Source organism: Triticum urartu, chromosome 6, assembly GCF_003073215.2.
Source record: "Triticum urartu cultivar G1812 chromosome 6, Tu2.1, whole genome shotgun sequence".
NCBI lineage: Eukaryota > Viridiplantae > Streptophyta > Magnoliopsida > Poales > Poaceae > Triticum > Triticum urartu.
Genome location: NC_053027.1, coordinates 17,973,303 through 17,984,104, shown reverse-complemented (window position 1 = coordinate 17,984,104; position 10,802 = coordinate 17,973,303).

The window sequence follows — 10,802 nt, the reverse complement described above, 5'->3', positions numbered from 1 at the left end:
ATCACATCCACTAATTCAACTTTTTGCACTAATTTTCTCGATGCATTTACTTATTGGAACATTTAGTTTGTTTGGCAAGGCTAACGCTTATAATTTACAGTCATGGCCAGTGGAACTGAACAAAGTTTCATTGGAATATACTGTAGCGATATATCAATGTAAGCAAGATTATATCAGGCAGTGCAACAAAAGAAGATAATTGTAGCAAATATACTGTAGTCATATACTTCCTCCGGTCTTTTTTAGTCCTCATATAAGTTTTGTCTGAAGTCAAAGTATATATTGAGAAATATCAACATCTAGAATACCAAATATATATACCGTGAAACTAAATTTTATAATAAATCTAACAATATTGATTTGGCACGCGACTTACATAGGAATGGGCGCTTTGCGCACAACCGACCCAATGCCATCCGGCACGCGCGGCACTGTTTGTTCGCTGACTATTATATGAAAATCGTAAACTTCAAGGCCCATCTTATCTATAGTTTAACAAATCTGTCTAGCAGTTTTCAAAATTTCTACAAAACGTAACCTGTAAGGACATACTTTTGTCAAATTTACAGGCTGGTGAAATTGGTACTGTTTCTGCATTTTGTAATAAGATTAACCATTTTTTGCCAAATTAAGACGAACTACTATAAAAATGGTATCTTTTTGGCCTAGATCTGTATGGTTATTTAGTGGAGACCATTGAACATAATAAATTCACAAGTTCCAAGCGTCAGCGACATGAAACTGAAACTGCTTGTGCAACAGTCTTTTGTCTGCCCAGTCTGCCAAGCCCTTCTCTGATAGGGTTGACATAAAGTGATCGCACGTGAGCCGAGAAGCGAGGTTATCGAGGATGGTGTGGAGGGGTGGGCCAAAGTCGGGGCGGCACTGGTTAACACCAAACTTTATCATATCTAATGTTGTAGGAAGCTCCCTACCTGATCATGTTCTTCTGACTGAAGTTTGGTGTTGCCCTGAATCTAAGAGCAACGGTGCACTTGCTTCGCCGGCCCCGCTGTAATCAAATTGTCAACATCCATAGACTATAGTCATAAATATTTTCGCTCTCTCAAGAGGAATAGAATTTTGGGGCCAAATAATTTCAGATTAGCAGAGAAAATCATAATAGACGAATGTGTTGTCGTGAATCCTAATCCTCCTTGTTGTTTTGAAGCTCCTGCACCACAAATTCTAATGCCGCTGCATTTGCAGACCAAAATACTAATCTGAAATATCCTACTCTGGCACCATCCGCAGCAGCTTGCTGTACCTACAACTGCCCGCTTCATCTGTGCATGGAACGCTACACACAAGAACACGGACGCACATTGTGCCGTCGCATATCAACGCACCCACGTCACGCACGCACAGCTATCGACGGGAGCACAACACGAAGGTCACAGAAGCCACACCGGCGCTCCGAGCCAGCAGGTCGTCGTGAGCATGCGCCATAATAACCTGCGTATATCGGGCGCAGGCCAATGAAACCCACGGACGCATGCACACGCCTGAGCCTGAGCGCCAGCTAGCTTCACCGGAGCAGCGCCCGGCGCCTCAGCCAACGGAGCAGCCAGGAACATGCAGCTAGCGAAGTAAAAAGGCGTGAGCCATGAGGAAATCTCTGTAGATAGCCGCGACACCGTCCTGATCAAGCTATTGTACACTTCCATGGTGGCAAGATTAGGGGGGGATGCCTCGTTCCTGCAGTCTAGCCACGTCGAGACGCTCCAGCGGTAGCCGAGGAGGGAGGCAAGGTGCACGGTCTGCATCACGGGCAAGTGACCGCCGTCCTCGGCCTTTGTTCATGTTTGAGGCATTCACGTAGGCTACAACGACAAGCTATGCGATGCCAGGACCAAGAACGTGACTAACAGCTCCGCCGCTCGGTGCACTATTGCCTCTGGCAGCTTCCGAAGGCCGACCGGGTCTCTTCCGTTCGTGGCAGGACATCAGGCTCGGCGGTGTCTCGTCGCCCAGCGCCGCCGTCCACCATAGCGACCCAGTGCAGCCCAAAGTGTCTTCGACCCATCACAAACCAAAAGGAACTCCTTGCGGGGTGAGCGTCCTCTACGGCGTCGCCTCTGCCCTTCGGGGGTGTCCAAGGCCGATGGGAACCCCTCGTCGCGCCGGCGTGAAGGCCTTTTTAAACCCGTGAACCGGACCAAGGGAGCAGATCCAATTATATGGGATTGTTTCCCTCAGATCGTGCGTGTGATTGGATTGTTTCTCACTTTATTTCATACTACGTGCACCGTTCAGTTTCCTTTTTTTTTACAATTTCCTATTATATCGATCGGGTCATTCTACATGCAACGTTCGCTCAGGTACCTTTTTCTTTCTATCGAATTGGACGTGTCATGAAATCCTTTTTTTCCTTATTCTGGTCTGATCCACTACATAGATCTATTTTTAAATCTCCACCATCAATTTTTATGGTTAATACAAAATCAACGGATATAAGAAGATGGCGGATGGAGAACTATGAAAGCCTCCGTCTTTTAATATGGTCAACGCTAACGCCCACACGTGTGGTGGGAGCCAAACCCGCCCACACGCCCTATAACACACAGACTACACCATGTCACCGCATGCATGCATGTGGAAATCTTTTTGGATTTTTTGTTTTTAAAATGTTTTATCTCTTAAATGAAAAATCCGATTGAAGATCCCCTTTCATTATTAAATCCCTCGCGACGAGATCTTCGAAACTAGATCTCATATCAATATATTTTGACGATTTTTTTGGTTAAAAGTTGTCGTGTTTATTGCACATGAATTGCCATAATGGTTACACTGAAGTTGCCATGATATGTTTCAGCTATTTTCTTCTACATTTAAAAGTAATTTTGACATCTTCACTACTATTAAACAATCAAACAAGAACTTTCTTACGTGCATCCCGCAATTAGCCCCATAACACCGCACGAACCAATCAGCACCACACGATTAGGCCCACAAATTTTAATCTAACTGCTATCAACAAGAACTTTCTTACATGCATCTCCACTACTATTAAACAATCAAACAAGAACTTTCTTACGTGCACCCCGCAATTAGCCCCATAACACCGCACGAACCAACCAGCATCACATGATTAGGCCCACAAATTTTAATCTAACTGCTATCAATAAGAACTTTGTTATGTGCACCCTGCAATTAGCCCCATAACACCGCACGAATCAATCAGCACCACACGATTAGGCCCACAAATTTTAATCTAATTGCTATCATCTATACTACTATTAAACAATCAAACAAGAACTTCTTTAAGCACACCCCACAAAAGCGTACACAGATTCAATACCACCGCACGATTAGGCCCACTAAAATCAATCTAACGGTTAGCCTTAACCTAAATCATCTTCTGTGTACACTTAGCAATTTACGTTGACTGACCGTACTCCACCGTGAAGAAAAATATGAAACTCCACGCCTGAGCTATTAGGAAACTAATAATCACGGGTGCATCCTTTTCTAGGAAAGTAAATCAGAGTGCATCCATCCTATTAGGAAACTAATCTTAGACAAATCCATCCTATTAAAAAACTTATCTCGAACGCATCCATCCTATTAGGAAGCTAATCGCGAGCCGCCTGCCGCCATCATGCACGCTAGCCACGATGGGGGAAGCGCGAGGAGCTTCGTCTTCCTCCGGGAACACACGTGCTATCGCCGCCATCGTCTTCTGCCTGGAGGACAGGCGCTCTTCTGCCGCTACTGCGACGACTCCATCCACGTCTAGGGCATTCTCTCCGGCAACCATCGGCATCCGTGTTGACTTCAGCTCCGTTCGCAGCACCCACGCCGACAAAGTGTCTATTTAGCGGGTGCACGTGCATTACATATTAAATAAGAATCGTGGGGCTTCAAGCAATCTAGAATTATAGATTTGGGATTATCTTAGGTTGCTGATTGCTGTACTAAAAATGTGTAATTATATATGGCACGTACATAAGAATGCAACAATCTTGTCTTACAAAGTAGGATCAAGAGGGATACTGAAGAAGTCAAGATGCAGAGTCTATTTCCCATGATTACTTCTCATGTTCATGTCGGCTTCCTTGGACTTTACTTCGTACCACCATATGCATTAAATTAGACCGTATCAAGAGGTAACATCATCCCCTTGATTAGAATTGCCTTATTTGTGCTATTTGATCAGTGTGTGTTTTACGTATGACGTTGCTTTACCTGGAATTAAGGTGGGTTGCACCTGCCTAGGCACTATCTCCAAGGATAGGTTGGAAATCAGGATATATGATTCATTCTTAGAGAAAACTTTACACGCGTCACTTTAACATAATTGCATAGCAATCCAGTAAATTATGTAAGATTCAGTAGGAGGCAAGATATTGAAGATGTAGTACTATTTCAGTTACATGATTCTATACAACTAAAACGGGTCACATGACTCCGTAACTGTTGTTAGAGAATATCTCTCGCTGTTCTGTAAAGGTATGCAATCTCTACCGTGTTCCAATAAAGAGAATTTTACCATACAGAAGGATCCAATGAAGAAACTAATCCGGCTGAGTTCCAATAAATAGATCCTTCAAAGGATTTGTCCTAATACAACTGTCGTATATTGGTACAGAGAAATCATATAAACTGTACTCAGTCGGATTTATTTTGTTTCATGAGAGAGAAACCAAATACCTTTTGCTATTTTGGCGCATATATTTGTTCTTATGTACTTGTGCAGTTTCGAATGATCCAACATATCTGCAGTTATCAAACTTGAAGACATGTTGTTTAAGGCCTTATTTGCACCGCCTCTCTTTCTTTGTCTGCGCGCCTCTTTCCTCCAATAATAATAATGAACAACTTTTTCCGGATCAGGTATTACACTGTTACAAATGTATGCTGAAGCTACTCCTTACGACAAGGAAAAAGAGGATGAATGTTTTCTATCTTCACCAGTTTTGTAGCATGTTCCAAATTGTTGGCTCTTTCTTATTTGAGGACTCATCATTTTTTTTTGTAATTTAGAAGCTGACCTAAAAGCTTGATAAGGTTAAGCTTGACAAATACTCTAGAATACTTTTCCTTCGATCTTTATTTTTCTTCATAACTCATTTCAGTTTCTATACGTACAAAGCGTCTTACATCATTGTAAGTTAGTATGGTTGCCAACGCATAAACACATATAAAACCGGATAATTTTTTTCTATCATGATAATTATTGGATTTCTTTTAGACCTTTTACATTTCAATTAGTTCTTGTAAATCATCTTTATTTCATATAGAAGTCGTTGTAGTCACATATCATCTTCTATTTCCTATTATCCATAGTATGTAGCTATATAATTTTGGCAGTCCACACAACCAAAAAATATATATAATTTGATCCAAATTAGTATAAATATATATTTTGCTATGAAGATTAGTAGAATAAAATAAGATTCGAGAATTAAGCATCTTGAACAATATAATTGCATCGTAAGGCAGTTTATACTTTTTTTTCCTGACTACACTCGAAGAGAAGACTATACTACATGCCTATATTATTGCATTAATAAATAATTGCTGATTTTATTTAAATGAGAATATTTTCCTGCTATTACTCTATGCAGCAACATAACCATTATTTTGTCTCGCTTTTGAAAATACAATTTGAGCGACATCAAACATTGTGTATCCATTTGATTTATATTTTTAAAAATGTTTATTTTTTTTATATTATTTGAATTCACCTGTTTTACGTTTAAGACGTGCGTTGCACGTGCATGCTTACTAGTTAGTCTAATGGCCCTATTGTGTGGACTTAACAATTTACAATGACTGCGAATCAACCCACCAGGGTTCAAATCCTGGTCCTCGCATTAATCCTGGATTTATTTCAGGATTTCCGGCGATGCGCTTTCAGTGGGAGGAGACGTTTCTGTTGACGACGAGGCGCCTACGGTGACTTCGTAAATCTCAAGATGATATGCCGGCTCAGTCTCTCGGAGGTGCTCCTAGGGGTAGGGTGTGCGTATGTGCGTTCATAGGGATGAGTGTATGCGCGTGTATATGAGCGCTTGTGTTTGTACTGATGTTAAAAAAAAAACAATTTACAATGACTGACCGTACTCCACCAGCCCGCGCCCCCTCCAATCACGTAATTTCAATCACAAAGTAAGAAAATTCAACGGAGTCAGCACGCAAAAAGAAAAAACTGGGCCTCCTCACCGCCCCACGTCGCCCTCATCGGTGTGCTCCTGCTGCTCCTAACGCGCGCCCCTCCACACTCGGCCGCCGCCGCCCCTCTGCTCCTGGCCGCTGCCGTCGCCACATGCCTGGTGAACCCACACGCCCACACGCCCACACGCCCAGCGACTACCGAGGTCGAGTCTGAGGGCCAGACCATCCCCAAGATCTTGCGGTAGGAGTGGAAGAGGCAACGCAAGGGAGTCTCCAGAGAAGAAGCTATCGTCGTCGACCTTGGCGTAGAGGGCTGCTTCCGTGAGATCGAGGAGGCCAAGGTTGACGCGACAATGAGATAGTGCTACTGCCCCACTCGATCCGACGTCGAGGCAAGGCGTCGACGCATCGACCCCGACGTGGGATCCGTCCGCCCTCTTCGCTAGCCTTTAACGCTGCCATGGGCGCAGGTGTTGTTGCCCAATGCGATCCGACGGGAGAATTTCTGCTGCTGATCTCCAACCCACACCCGTCACATGGTCGCCGAGGCTAGCGGCATCACGGGTACGTTTGCCACAACTTAGAAAGTAGCAATCAGTCCCGTTCATGTCTTTGTTGCTTGAGTGTCTTGTTTCAATGAAATTTATTGAGTGGATCTGTCTATAACCTCACAGAATATAAAATTTTGATGAATCAATCTGGCCACATCCTTTTTACGCTTATGGATTTATCTGAGTAATCTTTTTGCAATTTGTTGTACAAATCAATCTAGCTGATTTTTATAGTTGATTGCAATAAGTGGAATATTAATCTCAAAAAGTCTTTGACTAATTTTACAGTTGATTTTTAGATCCCTAAAAGGTTTTCAACATTAAACGGATTTAGGTCCTGCAGTGACTTCTCAATGGCATACGTCTGAAGTGTTTTCGGCCATAGCAACATGCCCGTACAAGTGCTTGCAAGCAGGCATATTGATTGATTTTGGGAGACTGGCATGCACGAAGAAGCTAGCTAGATAAGATTTCGACCATAGAGAACCCACCCTTTCTTACTTGCAGGATTGAGAAGATTGAGAACTTCGATACTTTTAGATGTGCAGAAAGAAAGCTGATTGTGCTTGTAGATAATGATGGTGAGAAGATCAAATCTGTTTTATGAGGATACAAGGTTTCACTTGCAAATCTTTTCAGGTTTATTTCACTTCATACAATTTCTAACTGTTTCAGTCATAGCAATCTAAATATTCTCTTTCAGTGTGCAGTGTATGGTGCAGTCCTTATATTGCCAATTTTGCGCACAATAATCATGAAGAGCCTCAGGAATTCTGCCTTCAGTATGGTAGTGCAATGCAGATTTACTTGGTGCCAATTGCTCAACACGAGGAATGGGTTGGTTGGAATATATTGGTGCCATTTTTTTCTGTATTACTGTTGACCAAGACAAAGACAGTGTGCTATGTATTCCTGACACATACTCAAGTAAAGAGCCAAGGACCTCGGCTATATGTTCCAGTCTACTATGTGGCTTCGCAAGTAACACTACCACTGACTTGCATGGTGCTGTTAACTTCACCAAATATCCGTTTCGAGTATGTATCCTAATCTTCATTCATTTGTATTTATTTTCAGAAGATAACTTCTGCCAGGCATTGTGTTGCTTGCACCCTGAATATTTATTGATATAGTTTTCTCACCACCTTGTGAATGCATTTGTATGGCGATTTTCAATCATTGCACTCCTTCATTAGAGATGACATTTTTTTTTCATACCAGGTACATCGGCATATCATGTTAGTCCATATTTAATTCAAAGGGAGGACTTCCTTATAGTTATATTTGCAGATAGCCTTGTATTTGCTACCAAGGTTAAGTTTGCGGTAGCTCAACTATGATGTGGGAAATACCTTGTCTTATATATTCTATATATATGTTACTTTGATTATTTCATCTGTTGTAGTGAATGGTTAGTTAGTCAGTCCGTTTGCTTGAATTTTATAGAACAAAAATGCAGTTTCCATCTCTTAGAACATTTGGCTTGGCTGTTGTGTAGAGTGTATGGCTAATGTTTCTCCCATGATTATTCTGGTGTGGAACTGTGAGCCCTTCAGAGATTGACCTTTAACTTGCTTTATAACTATATATAGATTATTAGTTGTAGCTCATTGTGCATCTGTTTCCCCCTCACTATTGCACTAGAGGCCCTTCTGAAGCTAACTGAGATATTGACAGTTTACAATCCTTTCAAGGAGACTTTGTGATATGCATAAGAGTGACAAAGATCTTTTCATATCCCCTAAAGAATTGATTGCGCTTACATGCATTCTACCCTATTACATGTAGAGTGGAAGACTTCTCTTTTTGATGGACTATGGATCTAAAGAAGCATAAGCATGCAGAGGACCAGGTCGTCCACCTTGCTGGTACAAATGTACTACCAGCTTTTACATGTGTTGGATTACATGATATTTGATGATTTGAGCCTTGTACTGGTGGGATTTCAACAACACTATGTATGATCTAAACATTGACTGAAAATATTACACTTATCATCCTATATGATGGTTATTAATTGAAAATAACATTTTTATTTTTATTTTCGAGAATAGCACATATGGCATTTTCATTTTTTTTCTTTACCTATTTGAAATAAAAATGGTTTATATGAACAAAAAACTGCAAAAGGGAAAGTAATTAAGCAATGGTGAAATTCGGAAAACGAATTGCATTGTTGAACATGCATTGCACGTGCACGCTTACTAGTATTATAAAACGGGGAATTAAGAAACTAGACTTGCCATGCACCATAAACTAAAATTGCCATGGTTCATACAAAAAAATATTTTCATGGTCAAAGTACTGAAATTGCCATCATCATAAAACTAAAATTACCATGATCTACAAACTAAAATTGCCACATGGCAACTTTAGTTTAAGCACTATGGCAACTACAGTGTAAACATCATGACAACTTTTGGGCAAAAAAAAAAATCATCGAAACATATTAACATGAGGTCTAGTTTTGAAAATCTCATCGAGACGGATTTAATGGTGAAAACAGATTTTTAATTCGCTTTTTTAATTAGAAGATAAAATATTTTTAAGCCGAAAACCCCAAAAAAATTCTGCTGATGTCATCTGTTTATACGTGGCAAAATGAGTGGTGATGCAGGCGTGTGGGCGATGTGCAAACGCCCACACATGTGGGCGTTAGTTTTTCCATTTAATATTAGGTAAAGATAAAGATTGGTGCTCGTGATGCAACTTGGGAGTTAAGCACTAAGTTGGTTTGTAGTAGAAGCTGGTGGCCTGTGATAGCATGCCTTTTTCTCTATTTGGTTGTCATAGATGAAGTTAGCAAGAGCTTCAGAGTGTTCAATTTCTGGACAATCAGTAGGCTAACTAAGAGTATGTACAGCCAATGTGATTGTGATTTACAGTAGTTGTGTGACTTCCAATCTCTGTACCTGTTGCTGCTACAACTGCATATAGCCAAGAGGGTCTGTTAAATACTATCAACAGTTGCAGCACTGATCCTTTTCTTCTTTTTCCTTGATTTCTTCTGTTTTTCCACTTGTTGAAGAGAAGAAGCATTTGTACATACCTACTTCTTTGTCTACTGTATTTGTGTAGAGCAACTGGCAACCGTCGCAACAGTTTAAGCTCCACGTTACTGATCTTAATTCAGCACGGCTTGCAGGCTAGCTAAAGACCAGCTGCTGCGAACAAACATCACCGGAACTTATACTAGTCCACTTAGTAGCGGATGCCAAACTGCACTGATCATATTAATGGAACAATATTAACCACTTCGTGATTTAGTCTCTGTTCTCTCTTTGAGTTCTCTGTTTTATGTTCGTCAGGTACTCGGCTTGGAGGTTTGAGGTAGTTTTCCACCAACATTCTACCTGATCCCGTTGTGTGAACATGAGAGAGGAGACGTACATTCTGAAGGTTCAGCTGCTTTGCTACAAACTACAATCGTTCGTTGCTCCAGGATGTATCAGAGTTAAACACGCTCTCCCTTTGTGTTCTACCCTTCCAGGATGTATCTGATCCAAGAGAGTAAATTCTCAGAATAGCCCTTCCAGATTCCAGTCATGAGCTCTCCCTTTGTGTTCTACCCAAATCCCTCACACTCTTATACGAGAAAAAAACAATTTTGAACTTGTGTGGTATTTATACTCTACCTCCATTAAAGTAAAGAAGTCCAACCACAATACTTTGAACCGTGCTTTGATACTTAAAGTTAGGAGATACTCCCTCCGTCCCATAATATGGGACGGAGGGAGTAGTAGTTATATGGGCGAAGCACTCAAGTGTGACATCACCCCAGTATACGGGCGATGCCATGTTGGCTAGTTAACTCAAATGCCAATTTTTTCTTGTAGGACAAATCAAAAAATGAAGACATTTCTTTGAATATCCTAAACGTAGGACAAGCAGATGAAACATTATGGGGTTTCAATTATTCTTCAGAGCTTTCTTGATTCCTTTTTTTTTCTAGAATACTTCTGAATTTATGTTTTAAGGATTTCATATTTCCCCATTTCTAACATTCCCATGTTTCGTAGAAGGCATATGAGTTCAAGGGACACTGCTACCACAGTTCACCTTTGGTTTGTTCCAGTAAAGCATGACTTACCTTGTCCACATTTCTTTTGATGGATATAAGCAGGGAGGCGA